We start from the raw sequence: 24,154 nt of genomic DNA on the forward strand, positions 1-24,154 counted from the left end.
ACAGAACACACTTTCAGCACAAGGGAAGCAAGGCAAGCACTACGCACACCGCGCATCCCAACACCACCAGCCACTGGGCTCTGGCAATTTGTTCTACTTGCAGCCAGGAAGCCGCCTCGACAAGGCAACTGCAGGCTCCGCCACGCAGCCGCTACCGAGAGGCTCCAGCCCCAAAAGTCAAATGCACGCCGTACCTGGCCACACGGCTCCTTTTCCAGGCCTCCAGTCATTGCAGCCAATCCTTCTCACCACACAGGGAGCAGCAATCCAACATCTACAGACACAGAGGGGAAAAAAAAGAAAACCCCTCAAATACAAATGCAAAGCTAGACGCATCAAAACAGAAGAAAACCCCGCCCCCCCACACCAACAAAAATGCCCATGGAAAAAGCTCCCCGCAAAACAGGACAATGCCCCACACGGCTCACACCACAAGTCTCCCAGCTCTGACTGGCAGCCACAGGACTCCATGCAAGGCGACTCCAAGTAACCTCCCGATTCCTCCAACATGGCCATGGCACCAGGTCTGGGGCTCTTCACCGTGAACCCAACACCTCATCCCACACCACAGGAGCCAGCAAAGCAACACACAGCTGCACCCTCCCATCCCCAAAACAATAATACATCTATTAACACTTGCAGAGCACTGAGACTACAGCACCCCCCCACCCCCTACGTAGGGCGCACACAGCACCCCACATGCCCACCAAGGAGACACGAAGCATTAAGACCCCTCTGAACTTCCCCCCCAGTTAAGAGGGCAGAACTTCAGCACTACAGAAAAGTCCCCTCCTTTCAGTCCGGCAAAGAGCAAAGACAGGCAACAGTGAATTCAGGCACAGTGAACAAAGATGAGACAGGCAGAAACCAGACAAACCATTCCCAGCACTGCGAAGGCCCTCTCGCAACAGCAACAGGCACACCAACACAAACCCAATCGTCTGGCCCAAAACAACCTAGAAGTGCAAGACCAACACCCAAGTGCCACAGGCAAGCACAGTCTGACAACCCTAAATACACCCTGTGACCAACGGCAGGAGCCCACAACCCTTCCCTCTACAGGACCGTCACCAGCACCACCGAGGGAGGCCAAGAGATGCTCCCCCCAAGCCCGCTCAAATCCACCTCCCAACTTCCACGGACCAAATGTCTCACACCGCTCCGATTCAGATCTCACCTATCGCAGGCTTCACGCAGCAAGGCTTCCAGCCCAGGGCCACCACACGGGCAGAAGTCTCACGCCGGGCAACCGCAAAGCGAATGCGCCGACATCCGTTTCTTTCACCAGCTTCCTCAGGTCACAGGCGCTATATCTCCACCTCTTCTTCCCGATGCCCACTTAGGAGCCTCGAGCCTCAGCCAGATGACTCCCGTACATGTCACCAAAACAAAAATAAATTAGGAAAAGTCACGCGGCACACGGGACTCACAGCCCTGAGGGCAAAAGCAACCCCCGAGAATTCAAAGGCGATACCCCCACCCAGCCTAAACAGGGCACACAGGGTGCAGTCAGACCCCTCCCCGAGGTGGAAACCATTTTAGGTGGCAGGAAAAAACCCACCACAGCCTTCCCTCCAGTCCTGACAAGAGCAGAAAAAGAACAAGTGCTGCAGACATTTTGCAAAGAGGTAGAAAGAGAGAGACACCAGTGACACCCCCAGGCACACAGGACATAGCGCTGTTCCCAAGACTGAAGGGAGGCCTGTAGCAACAGCAAGTCAGGGGCATGAACGCAAACCCAGAGCTCACCCTCAACACACCCCAGAGAGGGGCCAGGCCTGCACCCCAAGTGCCAGGGATGAGCCCGGATCAAACGCCCCACAAGCTCCTTAGACATCTGTCGTTTCTCCTATACGTGGAGTCCGACAGACTCGGACCGGCCGGCCTAGCCCTACGCCAGATTTCACAGCAGCCCTGGCCAAAGAAGCCCCCCACTCGACTTGTTGCCCTGGAAGCAAAAAGCTCAGGAGGCTATCGCAAACCAGGGCCGTCCTACCCCACCCACACCGCCCCCAAACAACATACAGCCACCACCCAACCCCCTCCCCACCAACCACTCCCCCATCCCTTTTCTACCTCCATCCTGCGTGTGTGCTGTACGACTCTCCTGGCTCACATACTTCACGCCTGACCAAGGCCTCTGGGACAGGAGAAAAACCACACGTGCCTTGTCAGCCCAAAACACGGACGACAAATAGGTGCAAAGCAAAACGTAGGCGGAAGGTCCTCCCCAAGCCCCAGGCAGATGCAGCCAACCCACCTCACCCACAGACTCAGACCTCACAAAGGCTTCCCTCCGGCCTGCCTGGGCAGGGTGTTCAACATCCAACCCGAGGAAACATCTACTTCACAGCAACCAGACCGTTTGCAGGACACGGCCACCACAGAGAACACATCCTCATCATCAACATCTACTGCTCACCACAGCCATCTTTGTGGTGCTCCTTCTCCAGCCCTCAGCATGTCACTGCCCCTGCCCTGCTCCTCACGACAGAGCTACAGCACAAGCACCTGTGAACATGCACAAGTAAAACCTCACCAAAATGTGCCAAGGCAAAACCAGGCAGCAACAGCTTCCCCCAAAGCAAGCTCTCACCCATCACATGTTCCATGCACCAATGACAGGCAGCTCCATGGTTCATGACTTCAAGGTGTCTTCTCTTCTTCTGCCCAATCTCCACTTCTCCTCCCTGCCCCAAAAGTCTTGGTAAAAAGACCCCCTGCTGCAGATAAAGCAGCAATTACCACAAAACAGCACAACTCACAGGCCTCACAGCACTGGCGGCAGGGGCCCCTTCCACCCAAAACCACCCTACTTAGCTCCCACAAAGCTGACAGGATGCAGCAAGACCCGTCTCACAGCTCTCCCCTCCCAACTAAGGGAGGCCATTTACATGTGCGCACACAGGCCTCCCCCTTCACTTCTGGGAAGAGCAAAGAAAAGGACAAAAGAGACAGAGACAGAAATAGTGCAGTGATGTTGACTCCAAGCCATCCGTGATACCCCCAGACAATTCCCAGAACTGAAGCAGGAAGCTGTGGTAATGGCATCAGCAAGGCAAACACCCAATCCTCTGCCCTGCTAGAGCCTAGACAGAGTCAAGATCTGCACCCATGCCAGAAGCAAACCCTGCTCAAAGGACCAGAAATCGCCCACAATGGAGGGGAACGATTCCCATTCTTTACACCGAGGCAATTGCGGGACTCCCAGGTACACCAGCACAGCCTTGCACCGGTACAGAGAGGGGCCACCCATGGTGCCACAACCTCCTGCCGGAGCATCGCTGGCCCAGGAGCGTGAAGCTCAGTACACCAGGGACTTGTCACCCCACCCCACCCCCCTTCCAGAACAAACACACCTTGCACCATCCTCTCTGCCTCCATCTTCCACCCTTCTCTGCTCAAACTTCTCTCCAAGGACCAGGACCCTGCAAACAGAAATACATTCAACAGCCAGGGAGTCCAACAACGGAAGCAAAGGCACAAAGCTACACAATGCAATCCCATCCCCTGGTCCACACCTCTCAGCTCTCCAAGGCTTGCCTCTGCTGGGACCACAGCACAGCAGCCACAGCATATGCTGGAGACACCACCACAAGAAGGACCTTTTCTCTGACACCCACAGAAACATCCAGATGTTTGTCAGAAACATCCAGATGTTTGTCAGAAACATCCAGATCGATCTCCAGTCGTCTACCCTACCTAGTCAATGCCCAACACCCAGGACTGGGCTGGAGAAAAACAGAAACCTGCAAGATACAGAAAATCTTCACCAAAACACAAGAACAAAAACATGGAGGCAACTGGCAGATTGGAGAGAAGTCCCACGCTGCTCCAAGTAAGCACTCGCCCACCTACCACAGGGACCACAGATGCATAGGGATCCAGCCAAGAGACACCACAAAGCCAGAGGCCTCAAACCAGACAACCAGGGACTGACCACACCTCCTCCAGCACCTCTGGGACGCTTCACCCTCTTCCCACAGTCTGGTGCACATCATCGTCCTCAGAAACCTCAGGACAAACACCAAACAAACCCTCCGCCCGCAACAGAGAAGCCGTTACTGCCATCGGCGCAACGCACGCACCTCACTACTAGCACCCGCGGCCCTCCCGCCCAGGGCTCCGACACCAGCCTGCTTTGCCCCGCAGCGCAGACGGGGCGCAGACACACCCTTCTCTGGGATTCCCCCTTCCTAGCAGGGGATTCTGTTTGCACCTGCCAACGCAGCCCTCCCGCCTTCTCTTCTGGGAAGGACTAAACAAAACACCCCGGTGATTTCAGTAACAAACGTAACAGGACAGACACACACATGCAGACACGCAAGCAGCAAACATTGTTCCCAGCACCGAAGGGGAGCCTGTGGCAATAGCAACATCCAGGCAGAGACGGACTCAATCCTCTACCTTAGCAAAATCTATGTAGGGGCAAAAATCGACACCCACGTGTCAAAAGTTAATCCGCTACAAGTCCAAAAACTCCCTACACAAAGACAGAGGCTTTCCTCAAGCACAGCAAGACACAACACCCCGGCTGGACCCACCAGCACCAAAATCACAGCTCAGACCCCCAAGGTGCCTGCCACGCATACTAGACAAACTGACCGGCAAGCACGAAGCTTCGGACACCATCCCACACAGGGGCCTCACACACAACTCACAAGCAAAGGCCTCCCACACAAACTGCCAACACACCTCTGCCTGCTTCAACCTCCACGGGCATAGCTTGGCTCCACTCCCTGAACCAGCATTCGCTTGCATCCACACAAGCCACAACCCTACAAGGCACAGAACAGACCGTAACCCCAGGAGACACAACCAAACACAAGACAGGACCCATTGGGAGAACTCCCACTCCACACACCCAGCCCTCACCTCAAAGCTCTCCAAGGCAGGCCTGGCCAGGGTGCGCCCCATCCAGCCCTAGGAAAGGGCTCAGCCCCAACAGCCACACCGGGCATCACGCTGTTCCTTCTCCACCCCTCCCTCATCCTGCTCACCATCCTCCCCACACAGGGGACACAGGCACCGCCTGAGGGCACACAGGAAACTTCACTACCAAACAGAAGGGCAGACCGCAAACGACTGCCTGACCGGAAGACAATCCCACGCCGCTACGAGTAACGTCTTACCTGCTGCAGGCTCTGTCCACGCACACAGCTCCACCTGACAGGCAAAGGCCTCGCTCAAGGAGAACCAGAAATGACGACAGGGACACAGCCACCAACTTCTTCCACCTCCTTCTGCATGGTGGTGGCACTAGGTCACTTCACCTCTACCTGATCTCTTCCCCGCTCAGGGTCCAGATATTTGCATCACCCCCCAAACAACAAGCAAGTACTACACGAAACAGTATTCACATCTCAGTACTAAGGAGAGAGATGCACCCGCCCCGGTCTCCAAAAGCAGCACACAGCCGCCACCCCCACACAAGGCGCAGAGCGTACAAGCAAACCCCTCCCAAAGGAGGGGACCAATTTACATGCAAACACTCCCATCCTTCCAGCTCTGGGAAGAGCAAAGGAAGAACAAAAAGTGCTGCTGTGATTTTCAACATCAAAGCAGAAAGAAACACCAGTGACACACCCAGAGAGACAACACAGAGTACAGCTCCCAGAACTGAAGGGAGGCCGGTGGCAGCAGCAACACACAGGCAGAGACTGGCACCCCCCCACCCCCGAGCCAAACATCACCAGAGCAAACCAGCCACTCCACCCCGCTACTCTAAACCAAACCAATTTTCAGCACCCTGTTCCCCCATCTTCCATCACTACAGCACAACATGCCCTCACATCCTTCTCCCCCACAAGATCAAAGCCACTAGAAATCAAACAAAACCCTCATCACCCCAAACAGGGGACACAAGGCAACCTAGTCAGAGCCAAGGTAAGCTCCTCTCCAAACCTCCAGCACCACAACCCACTACCTGAGCTCTCAAACACTTGCTTCTGCCCAGCCTGAACTGGATATTCACAGGCAATCAAAAACCCACCTAGCTTACACAGGGCACAGCCACCACAGGAGAGCCCTCATCTCCAACAGGCACTGCTCACCACAGCCACAACCACGCTGCTCCTTATCCAGGCATCCTCACAGCCAGAAGACAGAGTGGGGACACACCACCTGCACAGGTACACGCACAAAACCTCCTGGAAACCTGAAAGAACAAGCGTGGAAAAAGTGACAAAGCAGGAAGACAAATACATCGCGCTGCTCCAAGGGAGCTCAGACCCACCACACACTCCAGCCAGGTGACACAGTAGAGGTAGAGGCCTCGCACCGTGCCAAATCGGGAAATCATAACAGGGCTGCCCACTGTGGGTCTCTTCACTGGGTGAGCGTGATCCCCTGCCCTCCATTGATGCTGACTTCATGAAGGAACATCTTGAAAAGCTGGATACCTTCGACTCAGCCGGCCCTGACAATCTTCACCCCAGGGTACTCGAGGAGCTGGCGAGCATCATAGCCCAGCCTCTATCGCGGATCTTTGACAACTCTTGGCGCTCTGGTGTCGTGCCCGAAGACTGGAAGAAGGCCAATGTGGTGCCTATCTTCAAGAAAGGGAGGAAAGTGGATCCGGCTAACTATAGGCCCATCAGCCTGACTTCTATCCCGGGGAAGATCTTAGAAAAGTTAATTAAAGAGGCCATCCTTAACGGACTGGCCGACGCCAACGTCTTAAGGGATAGCCAGCACGGGTTTGTTGCGGGTAGGTCTCGCTTGACCAATCTCATTTCCTTCTACGACCAGGTGACCTATCACCTGGACAAGGGAGAAGAGATTGATGTCATATCTTGACTTCAAAAAAGCCTTTGATCTGGTTTCCCATGATCGCCTCTGGCCAATTGTCACCTTGGGTCCTCCAGGATCCACTCGATGGAAAATTGGCTCCGTGGTCGGACCCAGAGGCTAGTAATTGATGGAAGTCACTCATCGTGGTGTCCTGTGACCAGCGGGGTCCCCCAAGGCTCTGTCCTTGGATCCATACTGTTCAACATCTTCATTAACGATGCGGACACTGGAGTCAGAAGCGGGCCGGCCAAGTTCGCCGACGACACCAAACTTTGGGGCAAAGCATCCACGCCAGAAGACAGGCGGGCGATCCAGGCTGACCTGGACAGGCTCAGCAAGTGGGCGGACAATAATCTGATGGTGTTCAACGCCGATAAATGCAAGGTTCTCCACCTTGAGAAGAAAAACCTGCAGCATCCTTATAGGCTCAACAGTGCTACGTTGGCTAGCACTATGGAAGAAAGAGACTTGGGGGTCATCATTGACCACAAGATGAACATGAGCCTGCAGTGCGATGCTGCGGCTATTAAAGCAACCAAAACGCTGGCTTGCATCCACAGATGCTTCTCAAGCAAATCCTGGGACGTCATTCTCCCCTTATACTTGGCCCTGGCGAGGCCGCAGCTGGAGCACTGCGTCCAGTTTTGGGCTCCACAATTCAAAAAGGATGTGGAGAAGCTTGAGAGAGTCCAGAGAAGAGCCACGCGCATGATCAGAGCTCAGGGAAGCAGACCCTACGACGACAGGCTGAGAGCCCTGGGGCTCTTTAGCCTGGAAAAGCGCAGGCTCAGGGGTGATCTGGTGGCCACCTATAAGTTTATCGGGGGTGACCACCAGTATCTGGGGGAACGTTTGTTCACCAGAGCGCGCCCCAAGGGATGACGACTAGGTCGAACGGTCATAAACTACGACAAGACCGTTTCGGGCTGGACATAAGGAAGAATTTCTCTACTGTCCGAGCCCCCAAGGTCTGGAACAGCCTGCCGCCGGAGGCGGTTCAAGTGCCTACACTGAACACCTTTAAGAGCAAACTGGATGCTCATCTTGCTGGGATCCTATGACCCCAGCTGACTTCCTGCCCTTTGGGCGGGGGGCTGGACTCGATGATCTTCCGAAGTCCCTTCCAGCCCGAATGTCTATGAAATCTTCCCAGTGGCTGCTTCATAGGCCTGCAACCTTCACAAGATGGCTCCTCCACACACGTAAGGAAAAGGCAATTGGCACTATCGACAACTCCGAGGCTTCGCGGCACCGGGGACAACGGCCGCTCCCTGCCGAGACACCGCACGCGACTTATCCCCTACGCCCCAACCCCCGGCCAACAGCTGTCACAGGACAGCCAGACCCCTCAGGACTTTCCCTTCGATAGCAAGGGAAGCAATTTAGGTGTGCAAACACAGGTCTCCTGCCAGATCTGGGAACAACAGAAAAAGGCTGCAACAACTTTCAAGACAACAAGACAAACAAAGGCACATGGACAGAGGACAAGCCAGTCCCAGCACCGGTGGGAGAGCCTGTGCCAAGACAGCCAGGTAGGCAAAGACGCACCAAACTTCTGCCCCGCCAAAACCTGGAGAGGGCCAGACACCGGCACCCAAGTGTTGTAGCAAACACAGCTCAAGGAGCCAAAAAACCTGCTGGCAGGGACAGGCACGCATTCTCAAGCCTCGTGAAGAGCCGCACGAGGGGCCCCTGGACACAGCAGGCCACCGCAAGAGATGAGAGGAAGCTCAAATGCCGCAACACCCTGCTCCAGCATCTCTGACTGGGATCACCTAACATAGACACCATGCCAGACCAGGGCCTTCCCAGCACACCCAGACACCGCCCGCCCCAACCCACCCCACCTCCCAGCATCCTGCTTCTCTTCCTCCATTACCACAGTTCTGCTCCGCTCCTTAGCCCTCTTCCTTTTCCTCCACACATACCAGGACCGTACAGAGAACAGACAACAAGTGATCAGCCCAACAAGCAGAACTAAACACAGGATAAGCAAACCACTGAGCAAGTCCCACAACACACAGCAAGCCAACAGAGCACCTCATCACACTGCAAAGGGCACACAGAGGGCACGCAGACACCAGGGCGAAGGCCTCAGCCCAGAGAACCGGCACGCGCCACACGTGGCATCGCAGTGCTCCGTCACCCCTTGCGCAGCCTCGCTTGCCATCCCTTCCCCACGGGAGGCAAGCGCCTGCCGAGGACGCAAAGGAAAACCTCGGCGCAACGAGCACAGAAAACAACAAAGGGCAAAGCACAAAAACCTGCCAGACCTGGGCAACCCCACACTGCTTCAAGCAATCATTTACCAACTGCAGGATGTGCCCATTCAATGCCAACACACCATGCAACAGCCAACTCCTACTGCTTCATCCTCCATGGGCACTAGTCCACTCCACCCCCTGAACCAGCATACATTTCCCTGCACACGGGCCAGGACCCTAGAAGGAAGAGAACAGGTAGTCACTCCAGGACCACAACCAAGGAGAAGGAACCCACAGTACAACTCCCACACCACACACCCGCTCCCCGGCTCAAAGGTCTCCGAGGGGCGCCCGGCTACAACGCCTCCCATTCAGCCGCAGAAAAGGCTTTAGCCTCAGGACAGCCCTCACCGTGCCTGGCATTATGCCGCTCCTTCTGCAGCCCTCACTTGTCCCTGCTTCGCTTCGTCTCCTCTCACAGGATGCAGGAACCTCCTGACAGCACATGGGGAAAGTTCACTACCAAACAAAAGGACAAAGCACAAGCAACTGCCCCAAACAAGCAACATAGGGTGCATTCAGACCCCTCCCAAAGGAGGGGACCAATTTAATTGCCAACACAGCCCTCCTTCCAGCTCTGGGAATAGGAAAGCAAGAACAACAAGTGCTGCACTGATGTTCAAAATCCAAGTAGACAGAAACACCAGTGACAAACCCAGACAGACAGAACAAAGTGCCCTTCCCAGAACGGAAGGGAGGCCAGCAGCAGCAACAGGCAGGCAGAGGCAGAGAGACAGGCACCCGCTCCTCTGCCCCACCACACCCAGGGACAAGATCTCCATCCAGATGCCAGGGGCAAACACTGAAACCACCTATATACTCAAAGATTATTGTCAGCCTGTACAAAGAGAGCCAGGACACACACACAGGCTAAACCCAACCCAGGCTTACACCACCCAGCTCTGGGGCACCCCAGGAGGCCAGAACCCTGCTGGAAACAAGAAGCGCCAGACACTATCAGACACTAGGCGTTTGCTCCCTCACCCAAAAAACCACAGGGAAGAAACCACTCACCACCACCCCACCACCCCTCCCTAACCAAGCCCACTTTTAAGTATTCTGTTCCTTCATCTTCCAACACTGTGGCACAGTACTCCCTGTATCCTTCACCCCATCAAGATAGACTATGCTGGAAAAAGAACAGAAACCTAGCCAGCCCAGAGAGCAGAAGAAACGGCACAAAGCTAGAGACAGGGAAAGCTCCTCTGCAAACACCCGGCAGACACATCCAGACCCACTACTCGCTAGCTGAGCTCTTAAAGGCTTGCCTGTGGCCGCCCAGAGCCAGATAGTCACAGCGCATCAAAAAGCAATGCACCACAGCAACCACCATACACACAGTACATCCTGCAAACATGATAGAACAACTGTGAAAGAAACGGTCAGACAGGGAAACGAAGACATCGCACCGCTCCGAGGAAGCTCAGACACACCGCAGGTTCCAACCGCGTGATGCCACAGGGCCAGGGGCCTGACGCCACACAAATTGGGAAGTCAGGAGACAGCTGTGCGTTTTCTCCTCCGCCATCTCTGGGGCTCTTCACCTCTTCTTCCAGTCTCTGCTTCACAGTCCTGAAGCCTTGGCAAGAGGACTCCTCCACAGACAGACAAAAGAGACACACTTGCCACTGTTAACAACTCAGAGGCCCCATGGCACTGGAGGTAGCAGCCCCTCCTGCCAGGACTCCATGGGCAACTTTTGTTATTTTTTTGTTTTTTTAAACCACCTCATCCCGTAGCTGTGAGGGTGCAGGCAGAGCCTTCTCAGGGCTTTCCCATAGCAAGCAAGGGAAGCACTTGAGACGTCCAAACACAGGTCTCCTGCCAGTTCTGGGAAGAGCAGAGAAAGACTGCACTGACTTGGAAGACAACACGACAAACAGAAAGGCACACGGACACAGGACAAGCCATGCCTGGCACTGCTGGGACAGCCTGTAGCAAGACAACCAGCTAGGCAGAGACACACACCAAACTTCTGCCCCCGCAAAATCTAGAGAGGGTCAGACACCAGCACCCAAATGTTGGACCAAACCCAGCTCAGGGACCCACAACACTTAGTGCCAGAGGCAGGCAGGGATACTCAAGCCTCATGTACAGCCAGATGAGGGACTCCTGGCCAGAGCAAGCCACTACTAGAGATGAGGCAAACCTCAAACCCGACAACACTCTGCCTGAACCTTCCCCACCACACCCAGACAGCCCCGCTATCCCAAACGCAAAACATCTTTTAGCATCCTGATCCTCAGGGGCCCTTACCCTTTCCCCTCACCATTCCCTCCATGTACACCAGGAACCTAGAGAATAGAGAGAACAGGTATTCACCCCAAGTGGAAGAACAAAACACGGGTGAAGGGAACCACCGGGGGAATTCACACCCCACACATGCAGCCAAGGGAACACCTCAACACACTGCACAGGGTAGGCAGACAGCAGGGGGAAGGCCTCAGCCCTGAGAGCCAGCAGCCACCACAGCCGGCATCACACTGCCACACCAGCCATCGTGCATCCTAACCCTAACTCTCCCCATCCCAGAGGCACGCGCCTGCTGTGGGCACAAAGGAAAAACCTCACCACAAAGACCCATAAAGGGCAAAGCAGAAATACCTGCCAGACTTCACAACCCCAGACTACTCCAAGCAAGCTCCTTACCTACTACTGGATCTACCCATCTAATGCCAACACACCTCACAACACCCTGTTCCTCCCCAACTGCTCAGCTCCACTCCCTGAACCAGCATTCACTTCCCTCCACACTAGACAAGATCCTACAAAGGGACAGAACAGGCAGTCACCCCTAGGGGCACAAGTGAACAGACAGAGGGACCAACAGGTACAATTCCCACCCCACGCACCCAGCCCTGAGCTCAAAGCTCCCCAAGGCATGCCTGGCCAGGGTGCACCCATCCAGCCAGGACAAAAGGCTCACCCCCAGACGCAGCACTCGCCCAACCTGGCATAACGCTGCTCCTTCTCCAGCCCAGTCTCATCCCTGCTTGCCTTCCTCTCCACACAGGGGTACACAGGCACCTCCTGAAGCCACACGCAAGTGCAAAGCACAAGCAACTGCCCTACTGGAACACAATCCCACGCCGCTCAAAGTAACATCTTACTCGCTACAGGCTCTGCCCCCAAGTCCACCCGCAAGTCACCACGTGTGCGCAGCCGCCCGCTTCCTCCACTTCCTAAATGGTCGCGGCTCTACGTCGCTTCTCCTCTATCTCAAGCTCTCTTTTGCTCGCGGTCCAAACATTGGCATTACCCCAAAACAACAAGCAATTACTACATGGGACAGTATTCATATCTCATAGTACTGAGGGGAGACACCTTCCCCTCCAAACCACTCCCAAAACAAAGTAGGCAGGGTGCAGTCAAGCCACTCCCCAAAGGGGGAACCAATTTAGGTGCCAACATGGCCTTCTTTCCAGGTCTAGGAAGAGCAAAGGAAGAACAAAGGAAGTGCTAGAGTGGTTAAAACAAAAAAACAAAACGAAGAAAAGCCACAAACAAACAAGGAAGGAACACCAGTGACAAACCCAGAAAGACAGAACAAAGTGCAGTTCCCAGAACGGAAGGGAGGCCAGTGGCAGCGGCAACAGGCAGGCAGAGGCAGAGACGCACACATGCGCTCCTCTACCCCCGCACATCCAAGGGCAAGATCTGCACCCAGATGCCAGGGATAAACCCTATATAGCCAAGGGCAATTCTGAGACTTCACACAAACACAACAACTCACAACCAGGGTAAAATCTAATCCAGGGTTATACCACCCAGCTCTACAGCACACTTGGTGCCCACATTCCCCTCCGTCACCATCACTGCCCAGGAAGCATGGAGCTCCAGACACTGTCCCACACTAGGTATTACCTCCCCCACCTGAAAATCACCAGGGCAAATCCCATCCCTGCAACTCTAACCCAGCCCACCTTTCACCATCCTGTTCCTCCACCTTCCATCATCACGCCACAACACGCCCTTGTATCCTCCTCCCCCGAGATCAACGCAGCTGAAAAAACAACAAAAACCTCATCAGCTCTAAGAGGGGACACAAGGACACAAACTCAGAGGAAGAAAGCTCCTCTCCAAACCCCCACCACACACATTCAGCCCCACTACCCACCAACTGAGCTCTCAAAGGCTTGCCTGTGGTCACCCAGAGCCACATATTCACAGCAATCAAGGAGTCACCAATCACAGCACCGCCACACATACGGCGCAACCACCACAGGAGACCCCTCATCTCCTACAGGCATTACTCGCCACAGCCACGACCGTGCGGCTCATTCTCCACTCAACCTCACAGCTGGAAAGGGGAGGGGGTACGCCACCTGCAAAAGGTACACGCGCAAAACCACCTGGAAACACGAAAGAGCGAGTGCGAAGAAGCGGTCCGACAAGAAGACAAATACGTCGCGGTGGTCCGAGGAAGCTCCAACCCGCCGCGGGCTCCAGACGGGTGACGCCACAGAGGCAGAGGCCTCACACGAGACAAAATGGGAAGGCGTGAAAGGGCTGCCCATTTCCTCCGCTGCCACCTGTGGGTCTCTTCACCTATTCTGCCAAGTGTCCGCTTCACAAGCCTGAAGCCCTGGCAAGATGGCTCCTCCACACGCACATTCACAAAGAGGCAATGGCCACTATCAACAACTCAGAGGCCTCACAGCACTGGGGACAGTGGACCCTCCCTGCCAACACTCCCAAGCAAATTTATTTTACCACCGCCCCCCATAGCTGTGACTATCCAGCCAGAGCCCGCTCAGGAGTTTCCCTCAGCAAGCAAAGGAAGCAATTTTAATGTGCAAACGCAGGTCTCCTGCCAGTTCTGGCAAGAGGAGAGAAATGCTGCAGCGACTCTCAAAGCAACAAGACAAACAAGAAAGCACACGGACACAGGACAAGCCATTCCTGGCACTGGTAGGAGAGCCTGTGGGAAGACAAACAGCTAGACAGAGACGCACGCCCAACTCCTGCCCCAACAAAACCTGGGAAAGCCAGACACCGGCACCCAGATGTTGGACCAAACCCAGCCCAGGGAGCCAAAAAAGCTAGTGGCAGGGGCAGGCGGGGATGCTCAAGCCTCACGCAGAGCCAGATGAGGGACCCCTGGCCACAGCAAGCCACCGCAAGGAACAAGGGAAACCTCAGGTTCCGCGACACCCCGGCTGACCGTAACTGCTTGCACTAATTGAACTCATGACAACGTCCCACACCAGGGCCTTCCCACCACACACAGACACCCCCACCATCCCACAGCACCTTCTAGCATCCTGCTCGTCTTGCTCCCTTACCACTGCTCTGCTCCAGTCCCTCGCCCTCTCCCTTCTCCTCAGTGGCTTCCTTCTCCTGTGTTTAGTTCTGCTCCTTGGGCTGAACTCCAGTCCAGGGTCCTGATCTTTGCGGAGGCATTCCCACCCTACACGTCCAGCCAAGGGAGCACCTCTCCCCACCACTAAGGGCACACACAGGGTACACAGGCACAAGGGGAAAGGCCTCACCCCTGACCGCCAGCACTTGCCACACCTGGCATCACTCTTCTCCTCCAGCCCTCAAGCATCCTTGCTTGCCATCCTCTCCCCATACGGGAGACAGGCACCTGCTGAGGCAGCCAAGGAAAAACCTCAGCACAACTAGCAACAAAGAGCAAAACAAAAACTAACTGCCAGACTCCAAAAACCCTAGACCGCCCCACGCCGTTTCGTACCAATTGCCAGAACTGCCCATCCGGCACCGACACGCCGTGCGGCATCGAGTTCCTCCTGCTTCACCCTCCGTGGGCGCTGCTCAGCTTCACTCCTTCAACCGGCAGTCATTTCCCTCTGCACAGGTCAGGACCCTGCAAGGGACAGAACACGCAGTCACCCCAAAGGGGACAAATGAACAGAAGAAGAAACCCACAGGTACAGTTCACACCACACACACCCAGGCCCCAGCTCACAGCTCTCCAAGACGTGCCTGCCCAGGGTGCACCCATCCATCTGTGAGAAGGGCCTCACCCCAAGAGACAGCACTCATGGGACCTGGCATCGCGCTCCTCTTCCTCCAGCGCGCTCTCCTCCCTCCTTGCCATCCTCTCCACACAGGGGAAGCAGGGACCTCCTGAGGGCACACAAGAAACGTCACTGCAAAACAAAATGGCCAAGCACAAGCAACCGCCCCGTGGCAAGACCACGCCACACCGCTCCAAGTAACATCTTACTCACTGCAGGCTCTGCTCGTGCACACAGGTCCACCGAACAGGCAGAGGCCTCCCTCCAGGTGACCCAGAAGCGAGCATGGCTGCACAACCACCTGCTTCCTCCACCCGCTTCTACCTAGCGCTGGCTCTAGGTCTCCGCCTCAGCTCTTCTCCACTCACGCTCGACATATTAACATCACACCCAAAACAACAAGCAATTACTACACGCAACAGTATTCACGTCTCATAGTACTGACAGCAGAGACAACGCCCCCCACCCCCAGCAGCCTAGGACACCGAAAGCATAACACCCCCACTCGCACGCGAGGCACACAGGGTGCAGTCAAAGCCCACCCAAATGAGGGGATCAATTCAGTTGCAAACACACCTATCCTTCCAGCTCTGGGAAGAGCAAAGAAAGAAAGAAGAAGTGCTGCTGTGATTTTAGATATCAAAGTAGAAAGAAACACCAGTGACACACCCAGAGACATAGGACAGAGTGCAATTCCCAGAACTGAAGGAAGACCAGTGGCAGCAGCAACAGCCAGGCAGAGGCGGACACGCACGCACCCGCTCCTCTGTCCCAGCACATCCAATGCTGTCACCTGCACCCAGAAGCCAGGGGCAAACACTGAAACCCCTAATATACTCAAGGACAATTTCCAGCCTTTACAAGGAGTCAGGTCTCACCACCAAACTAAACCCAATTCAGGCTTACACCCCCTGCTCTGCAGCATCCCTAAGGGCCACAAGTCCCGGCTTCAGCATCACTTCCCAGACAGCACGGAGCTCCAGACCCCATTACGCACAAGGCGTTTCCTTCCCCACCCAAACACGACCAGGGAAAACGCAACCCAGCCTCCCACTTTAACCCAGCCCACCTTTCGGGATCCAGTTCCTCCATCTTCTACCACCACCGCAGAAGCCTCGCTTCTGTTCCTCTCCCCCACAACATTGAGGCCACTGGAAAAAAAACAAAAACCTCATCAGCCCACCGAGGGAATGCAAGGGCACCGACTCGGAGATAAGGGACGTTCCCCTCTCCAAACCCCCAGCATACATCCAGCCCCCCTATCCACTAACTCTGCTCACAAAGGCATGCCTGTGGCCAGCCTGAGGTGCATATTTACAAGCAATCAAGGACTCAGCTAACCTACACAGGGGACAGCCACCGCAGGAGAGCCCTCACCTCCAACAGGCACTACTCACCCCAGCCACAATCATGCTGCTGCTTATCCAGGCATCCTCACAGCAAGAAGTGGGAGCGGAGACGCACCGCCTGCAAAGCTACACACAAAACCTCCTAGAAACATGAAAGAACAAGTGTGGAAGAAGTGGTCAGGCAGGAAGACAAACGCATCACACTGTTGCAAGACAGCTCAGACCCACCCCAGACTCCAGCCAGGTGATGCCACAGGGGAAGAGGCCTCACACCACGCAAATCAGGAAGTCACAACAGGGCTGCCCGTTTCCTCCTGCACCATCTCTGGGACTCTTCACTTCATCTTCACAGAGTCTGCTCCACAGCCCTCAAGCCTTCAGAAGATGGCTCCTCCACACACATACAGAGACAAAGAAAAGGAAATTGCCACTATCAGCAACTCAGAGGCCTCACCGGGCTGGGGACAGTGGCCCCACCCTGCCAAGACCCCACGGGCACCCTTTCTTTTCCTTTTTTTTTTTTTAACCCCCCCCCCCATAGCTGCAAGGGTGCAGGCAGAGTCCTCCTAGGGCTTTCCCACAGCAAGCACAGCAAGCACAGGTATTCACCCCAAGTGGAAGAACAAAACACAGTCAAAGGGAACCACCGGGAGAATTGCCACCCCACACATCCAGCCAAGGGAGCACCTCAACACACTGCTATGGGCACGCACAGGGTAGGCAGACAGCAGGGGAAAGCCTCAGCCCCGAGAGCCAGCACTCACCACACCTGGCATCACGCTGCGCCTTCAGTCCTTGTGCGCCATCAGTCCTCATGCTTGCTATCCCTTTCCCAGATACGATGCAGGCACCTGCTGAGGACGCAAAAGAAAAGCCTCAGCATGAAAAACATCAAAGGGCAAAGCACGAATGTCTGAGTCTAGCAGTTAGCCCCACACTGCTCCAAGCAACCTCTTACCAACTGCAGGATCTCTCCATCCAGAGCTGCAACCCACAAGAAGCAAATACCTCGCTCCAGGTGATCACGTGAGCATGGCTTCAGGCCGTCTCCAACTCCTTCCACGCCATACCAGCTCCAGGGCTCTTCACCTCTTCCTCAGCTCTTCTCCACTCAGGACCAGACTTTGGTCATCTTGCCAAACATGTCCACACCGCCAAAAATGAACAACAGAAATTAACACTTGCAGCGCTATGCGCAGGTCTCACACCACCAACGGGACAGCATCCCCTCCCTCCCAACCAGGGGTACAACAGCAGCTTGGACTGGCCCCACTAACAAACCGCAGGGGGCTGCAGCTACACCCCTCCCAAGTGAGGGGATCAATTTACATGCAAACACAACCCTCCTTTCAGTCCTGGGAAGAACAAAGTAACAAGTGCTGCAGTGATTTTTAAGAACAGAAGTACAAAGACAGACACCAGTGACACACCCAAAGAGATGAGACATAAATGCAATTCCCAGCACTGAAAGGAGGCATGTGGCAACAGGTACAGCCAGGCAGAGACCCAATCCTCTGTCCCACCGCAACCTGGAGATCTTTGCACAGACTCAGAGCAACTCTGGGCCAAGCCAGCCCAGCCATACACCACTCATCTCAGAGGCACTCCTGGGTGCCATGGCCCTCCGCTTGAGTAGCCCTGCCCTGGGAGCATGCAGCTCAGGACACCAACCCAGAGCAGGGACTTCCCAACCCACCCAGACACCCCCACTCAAAACACCACCCCCGCTTGAGGTAAGTCCACCTTCCATCACACTACTCCTCCTGCTCTATCCTCCATCACCATGGCACGCCTCCACTTCTTTGCATCCATCTCCAACCCAAAGTCTCTCCACAACAGCCAGGATCCTGAAAGACAAAACAAACCACGGAGCCCACAGGGTCAATCAAGAGCAGACTGAAAGGCAGGGGAAATCCCTCCCAAACAGCATACACACACATCCAGGCCCCACCACCCAGTGTCTCCAAGCTCCCAGAAGCCATCCCTGTGCCTTGCAACAAACTGACAAATCAAAGACAACCCCACACTGATCCAAGGAAGCTTGCACCTCCCCCGGGCTGTGACCATGTCCCGCTCCAAGGCAGCTAAGGGCACAAGGGCAGAGGCCTCACCACAGGGAATCCAGAAGCACACACCCAGCCTCTTGCTCCCTCCATGAGTCATCAGCTCTAGGTCTCTTCATTACACTTGCTTCTCAGACCCTAGAAACTTTGGCAGAAAGGCCAACCGACCCCACCACAACCAAAAAAACCTTACAAGCAACTCCACTTCCAGTCCTCACAGCACCGAGGGCAGAACAACTCCCACCCAAAGAGTTACAGAAGCAGCTCTATTCCACCCCTCACCCCCTCCATAGGAACCAGTCATCCCCTCTATAAGTTTTCCCTTTCCAGAGGCTTATTCCATCTCTCCAGAGCGCTCCGATGGTCTAATCTCAGCAGCTCGTCACCATGCTTAATGAAACAACCACAGTGCTCTGGAGCCTGCCCACAGATGCACGCAGGCTGGGGGAGGGGGAAGAAGAGAGATCAAGCCCCTCACTGCTTCCCCCCCCACAGCCCTCAGCAGAGCCTGCCAACACGAGCTGCTGGGCATTGCACAGCCCCCGAGTTGCAGGGGGCGGGTGCTTCCCTCCGCAGCAGCCGTTTCCCTCAAGGCTGCCCAGGCAGGGTGCTAGCTGCACGGCTGCAGCCCCAGCTCACAGGCTGCACCTGCTGGATCCAATGGTGCACCGGTTTCTGGAAGCCTGGCTGTGCTCAGAGAAGCTCAGGCTGGATGTGTTTCCAGTGCCCGGGGAGCACAAGAGTGACTCTTGAAATCAAATTACCGCTTTTTTTTAATAAAATTAGTCATTGTTGTAGATGTTCTCTTTTTAGAACCTAACTTGGTATTTTTCTGCTTCTGAGATGACAAAACCCCTTCCTGAAAGGAGTGTTTCCAGGGGGAAAGGAGAGGGGCTTCTAGTGGCAAAGGCCAGGGTTACGGGATAGGACTTGCTGCCCAAGGGGCAGGGCACAGAGCCAGGGGCAGGGCTGCAACCCGTGCCACCACTTGGTGAGTGGCCCTGCACCGGAAATAATTGCTGACGCTGTGTTAAAGTACGCACTCAAAGGGTACCTAAAAATCCTGGACTTCAACAAATACTTTTGGAATAAAAATGTAATTCCTAGCGTTTTGGGGGCTGCAGCTAGTAAACTAGCATTAAAAACAGCAGAGCTCAGGACGCCGCCCCACAACGGGACCGCTCACCCCCAGCCCCACGCGAGACGCATTTCTGCCGGGCCCCGAGACCAGCCGGCCGCAGCTGGCTCCCGGCACCCGCAGGGTCAAGCCTTCCGCCCCCGCCCCCCGGCAGGGCAGGGCAGGTGCGGCTGGGGCACCTCGGGCCAAGGCCCAGAGTACGCAGGGGCCGGAGCCCAGGGGAAGGCCCAGCCGGCACAGGGGACACTCCTCGCACCCAGGCCCCGCGGCCCCCTTCTCCTCGGAGACCAGGCACCGCGGCGGAAAGACCCGCCCCGACTCGAGGCAATTAACGCGGGCAATTAACAGCACTCCCAGGCCAGGACTCGGACCGAGGGCAGGTCTCAGCCAACGGCTCCCAAAACACCCCCGGCCCCAGCAAAGCAGGGCCCCAGGCGCCCGAGGGACAGCACCCCACGGAGCAGCGCGCCCGCCGGCTGGGAGCAGCGCAGAGAAAGCGGCGGGTTAACAACACGAAAACGAGGACGGACAAAACGCAGGAGCGCGGGGACACGGGGCAGCGCCGCCCCGGCACGGGGGACCGGGCACGCCCAACCCGCACAGAGGGCGCGGTGCCTTCCCCGGCGCAGCGCAGCCCACAGCTCCCGCCTCCAGCGCCCCGAGGCCGGCCCGCCGAGCCCCGCCCCTTCCGGTCACGTGCCGCGCCCGCCAGTGCTCGGCTTTTCACGGGATGAGCGCCCCGGGCGCGCAGGGAGGCAGCTCCGCACGGGCCGCCGGGCCCCGCCGCACGAACCTGGGCCCGTGGCCGCCACCGCCCCGGCGGCACCAGCCGCACCTCGGCTTCTCGCTGCCGCGCCGGGACCCGAGGGCGGCCCGGCGGATCCCGCCCAGGCCCCCAGGAAGAGCGCTCGGGCCCCAACCGCCCCCCGCTCCTGCCGCCCGCCCCGCGCACTCCGGCCCGGCCGCAGGGCAGTGCGCGCTGGGTCTGGCTCTGCCCCTGGGACGGGAGGAGGGACCGGGACTGCAAACTCTGCCCTCCCCGTCCGCCAGCGCCGTCCTCACCGCCAGGCAGGGGCCGCTGCGGCTCTCGGCGCACCCCAGCCTCGGGCAGGTACGCGGTCCCGCGGCTGCCGGACTGCGCCGGCCCGAGGCAGGTCCTACCTGTGAGGAAGCGCTAGCGCGCATCAGGCATCACCGCCGCAGGTGCCGCCTTGTCATGCGGAGCTGCGCATCTTGTTCCGTGGCCGTGTGCGACAAGCACTTGTTTCCAGCACCCGTCCTGACCCCGGCTTGGCGCTAATGCCATAGCCCCCAAAACCTCTGCGGGGGAGGCACCTGACCCACTCAGCCAAGAAAGAGCACCTGGCCCACGCCACACTACCCGGCACACGGCGTTAAACCCAACCCCCAGCTGTTGGCACCTGGCTCCCACCCCAGACCTTTGCTTCGGGTGTCTGCAGGACGGGGCGAGCTGGAAGGCAAAGGTGAGGGAATCTGCACCAGCGAGGCACCTGCTCCCAGTCAGACCCACCACCTCCCACCCCATGGGGGAGAACGTGCGTGGTGCTGCACTACTGCGTGGGGGACCTTTGGGGTATGACAGGCAAGCTCAGGCTGCAGCTTGGTCTCCTGCCTCTTAGCTGCCTGGGTGGCCACTGTAGTGGGACCCGCCTTTTGCATTTCAAGGGTAACCATCGAGGGAGCCGTAGCTGCGTCATTTCTGTGCCTGCGTCGGCCTGCAAGGTTCTGAGCGCAGACTGGCCACAGCCTCCTCGGCTGAGGCCCGGCGGTAACGAGCTGTTAGTAAGAACACGAAATGGGGGAACTCAGAAACCAAAACAGGATTGCGATACTAAGGAACCAAGCAGCAGTATGGGCAGGCCTTGCTGAGCCTCAACTTTGCCAAAATGCTTTCGGCAGTGCCATGCCAGAGCCTGTCCTCGACCCGACTGCCGGCAGGACGATCCACCCGCTCCGCCCACAGAAAAAGCGTGGAGAACAGGCCGAGGTGTCCACCGGACCCTTCCCAGCCGGCACGACCTTCCCCATTTGCCCGGGCAACAAGAACGCAACGGTGCTCAGCTCGGTCCTCGTCCTCAGGTCCGGTGCCGAAGCAGCCTCCGCTCGCTGCACGGGGCCCACGTCCATCTTTATACCCTAGCTCTGCTCACTGTGCCCTCCAGGACAGGAAGAGGCTCCCTACCTTCCTCCCTGTTATCTACACCACCAGCCAAAGGGAGCAGAGAGGTTCCTCTGCAAGATTTGAAAGGGTCACAGCAAGGTAGAGAGAAATGCTGCAAGGCTGCCTGGGGGCAGGGTCAAGGAACAGGAGGGAGGGAGGGAGAGACTCTCTGAATCACGGACCAGGATGGTGGGGGGTCCTACAGTGAAAAAGGGCAAGAACCACTGCTTTAAAAGTTGGCCAGGTAGCAGTGAGAGGGGCTTAAGAAAGGCTGTACCTGTGCTCGTGGAGGCAGGGAGGGAGAGGGCAGCAAGAGCCAAGGTAAGCAATATATAGGACTCAGGCACAGCATTCACCTGGCAAAGCTGTGCAAGTCCTGCCACTCCTGGTTTAGGAAAGAGCCCCACGTTCCCCAGCCTGGTTGCGTGGCCTTGTGCTGCTATCGCTGACCGCAAACTTTCTCCTGCCGTCCGCTTCTGAAAACGATGGGGAGCGTGCACGAACCCAAGTGTGCTTAGCGCTCCCCTCTCCTCTTAGAGCGATCTAGGGAAAAAGCTGAGAAATTATTCCAACACCTCCCTACTTGGGCACTCCTAGCAACGGCAAGGCCAGACTACCCTACTTTTGAGCATCTCGCTCTGTGTCCATGCTCTGCTCTGCTCTGCTCGCTCGGAGTTAGGTGCAATCTTTCCTTGCAGGGAAGGGCCGTTCTTTTGCCGTCGTGCACCGTTGCCAACGTGACAGCTTGCTCCCCGGCAATCTCCACAGGCTGTGAAGGGACTCAAAAGAAAGAGGCAGGGGCCGGGACCCTGGGGAGGCTGCTTCTGCTGCAGCACAAAGAACAAACTGAACGCAGTGGCAACAGGCCGCTGGGGATGTCCCTGCTGCTGTCACTGTGGGAGTGTGCTGCTCCTTGGTTGAACTGCTACAGGCTAGAACCAGTTTCTTCACAGGCTGGATCCAAACCACAGGCCATAGGTTTTTTGACCCCTGTTTTACCAGACCAACTGTAAGATACAGGCAACCTTTGGGGTATGACAGTACCTTTCCTCAGGATGCTGGGAAGGAACCAGGACTGAAAAAGGGGACTGGGATGCCTAAAACCTTGCTTCTGTCCGTCCAAACCGTGCTGTTGTTGCCACAAAAGACATAACAAAAACTCTTGCCTCCCCCATGGTTCCTGAACCTTCCCAACACCACCACCACCACTTGCATACTTAAATCATTTGGTTTCCTTCTGTCACCTGTTTGGAAACTTCCTTTTCTTACTGGACCTGCCAGGTGCTTTGTTGGCAAAGTATATGGGAAAACAAATAATAGTAATAGTAAGAATCAGAACAGGGATAATATTAGTAGTACTAACATTACTTACAGAAATTTGCTGAACAGAAGATGCAGGTCTCATCCATGCCTCTTCCTTCCATTCCCCACCCCTCCAACTATCCTGCATGGACATACAAGAAATAAGCCCCTGGGGGGGGTCTCAACAACAGGGTGCAGTCCCACAACTGAAGCCTGTACTACAAGGCTGTTTGCTTTCTTACCACAGTCCAGAAAACCAAGGTGTCACAGCGCACATCTCCCAAGCAGTGCAGGCTGCTTACAAGGGCCTGCCAACTGCTCCAGGCAGAGTCACTGCCAGTAGCAGGTAGCGCAGCCCTGTGGGAGGCAGGGGGAGACCTGGCCAGTCCGGGGTTGCTGAACCTCCCCCTCCCTCCTAGCTCTTCCCCCAGGCACTTGGCCAAGCAGCCAAGAATGCCCCCGCCCCCAACCCTGGTCCTTTAACAATGACAGTCAACACACAAGCAGTGAAGGAGGGACATGCACCCCCTCACCCCCAATCGCTGACCAATGCACTAAGACTCTAACATGGGCCCCTGCTCATGTCCTTTTCTTTTTCGTTTCCTTGTGATAAGCTACATGTGAGACTTGACAGATTTTGTTGGAATCTGACAGGCCACACTCTGAGCGCTTCCATTGCAGCCTTCAACTTGCAGTCTGGGCTGTCAACCAGGTATCTTGGCCCCCGCTCCCATGCCACTTCCCCTGCTCAGATGGCTCAGGTTTGGACAGGGGATGTGATGTCTCACAGGTATCACCCTTTAAAGCTCAGTAGTGGGGAGCAGAACAATTTTGCTTCCCTGCGTGAGCGACATCTCCAAAGCGTTCCTCTGACAGCTGCGCCTCACACACGGCACACCCCAGAAATAGTAACACACAGCTGCAAGTCTTCATTGTAAACCCATGACCACACAGGACTTCTGTGAGGCCCTCCGTGCAACTCCTTAAACCGGTCCTCCACCACGTACAGGAGACAGGGTGGGTACCCGGGGAAAGCACCAGGGAACAGAAGCACTGGCACACAACAGCTCCTGAAATGAG

General features: G+C 56.3%; 1 long non-coding RNA gene across 31 annotated transcripts in view; it reads right to left on the reverse strand.

Moving 5' to 3' along the window:
* Positions 1 to 23,339, reverse strand: part of LOC132243502 (uncharacterized) — a 31,030-nt gene extending 7,691 nt beyond the window's left edge. For 2 of the 31 annotated variants that reach the window (XR_009455065.1, XR_009455054.1), the window contains exons 1-15: positions 18,133 to 18,728; positions 17,398 to 17,521; positions 17,154 to 17,243; positions 16,618 to 16,780; positions 16,438 to 16,531; positions 15,254 to 16,191; positions 15,047 to 15,149; positions 14,755 to 14,886; positions 3,522 to 3,749; positions 3,360 to 3,428; positions 2,597 to 2,723; positions 2,423 to 2,511; positions 2,077 to 2,140; positions 1,178 to 1,948; positions 195 to 274 (exon numbers count right to left, since the gene is read on the reverse strand). This is a non-coding gene — a long non-coding RNA (uncharacterized LOC132243502). The other 29 variants (XR_009455070.1, XR_009455066.1, XR_009455071.1 and 26 more) reach the window with 29 other exon arrangements.
* Positions 23,340 to 24,154: the final 815 nt, after the last annotated feature.

The sequence above is a fragment of the Alligator mississippiensis genome, chromosome 10 (assembly GCF_030867095.1).
Source record: "Alligator mississippiensis isolate rAllMis1 chromosome 10, rAllMis1, whole genome shotgun sequence".
NCBI lineage: Eukaryota > Metazoa > Chordata > Crocodylia > Alligatoridae > Alligator > Alligator mississippiensis.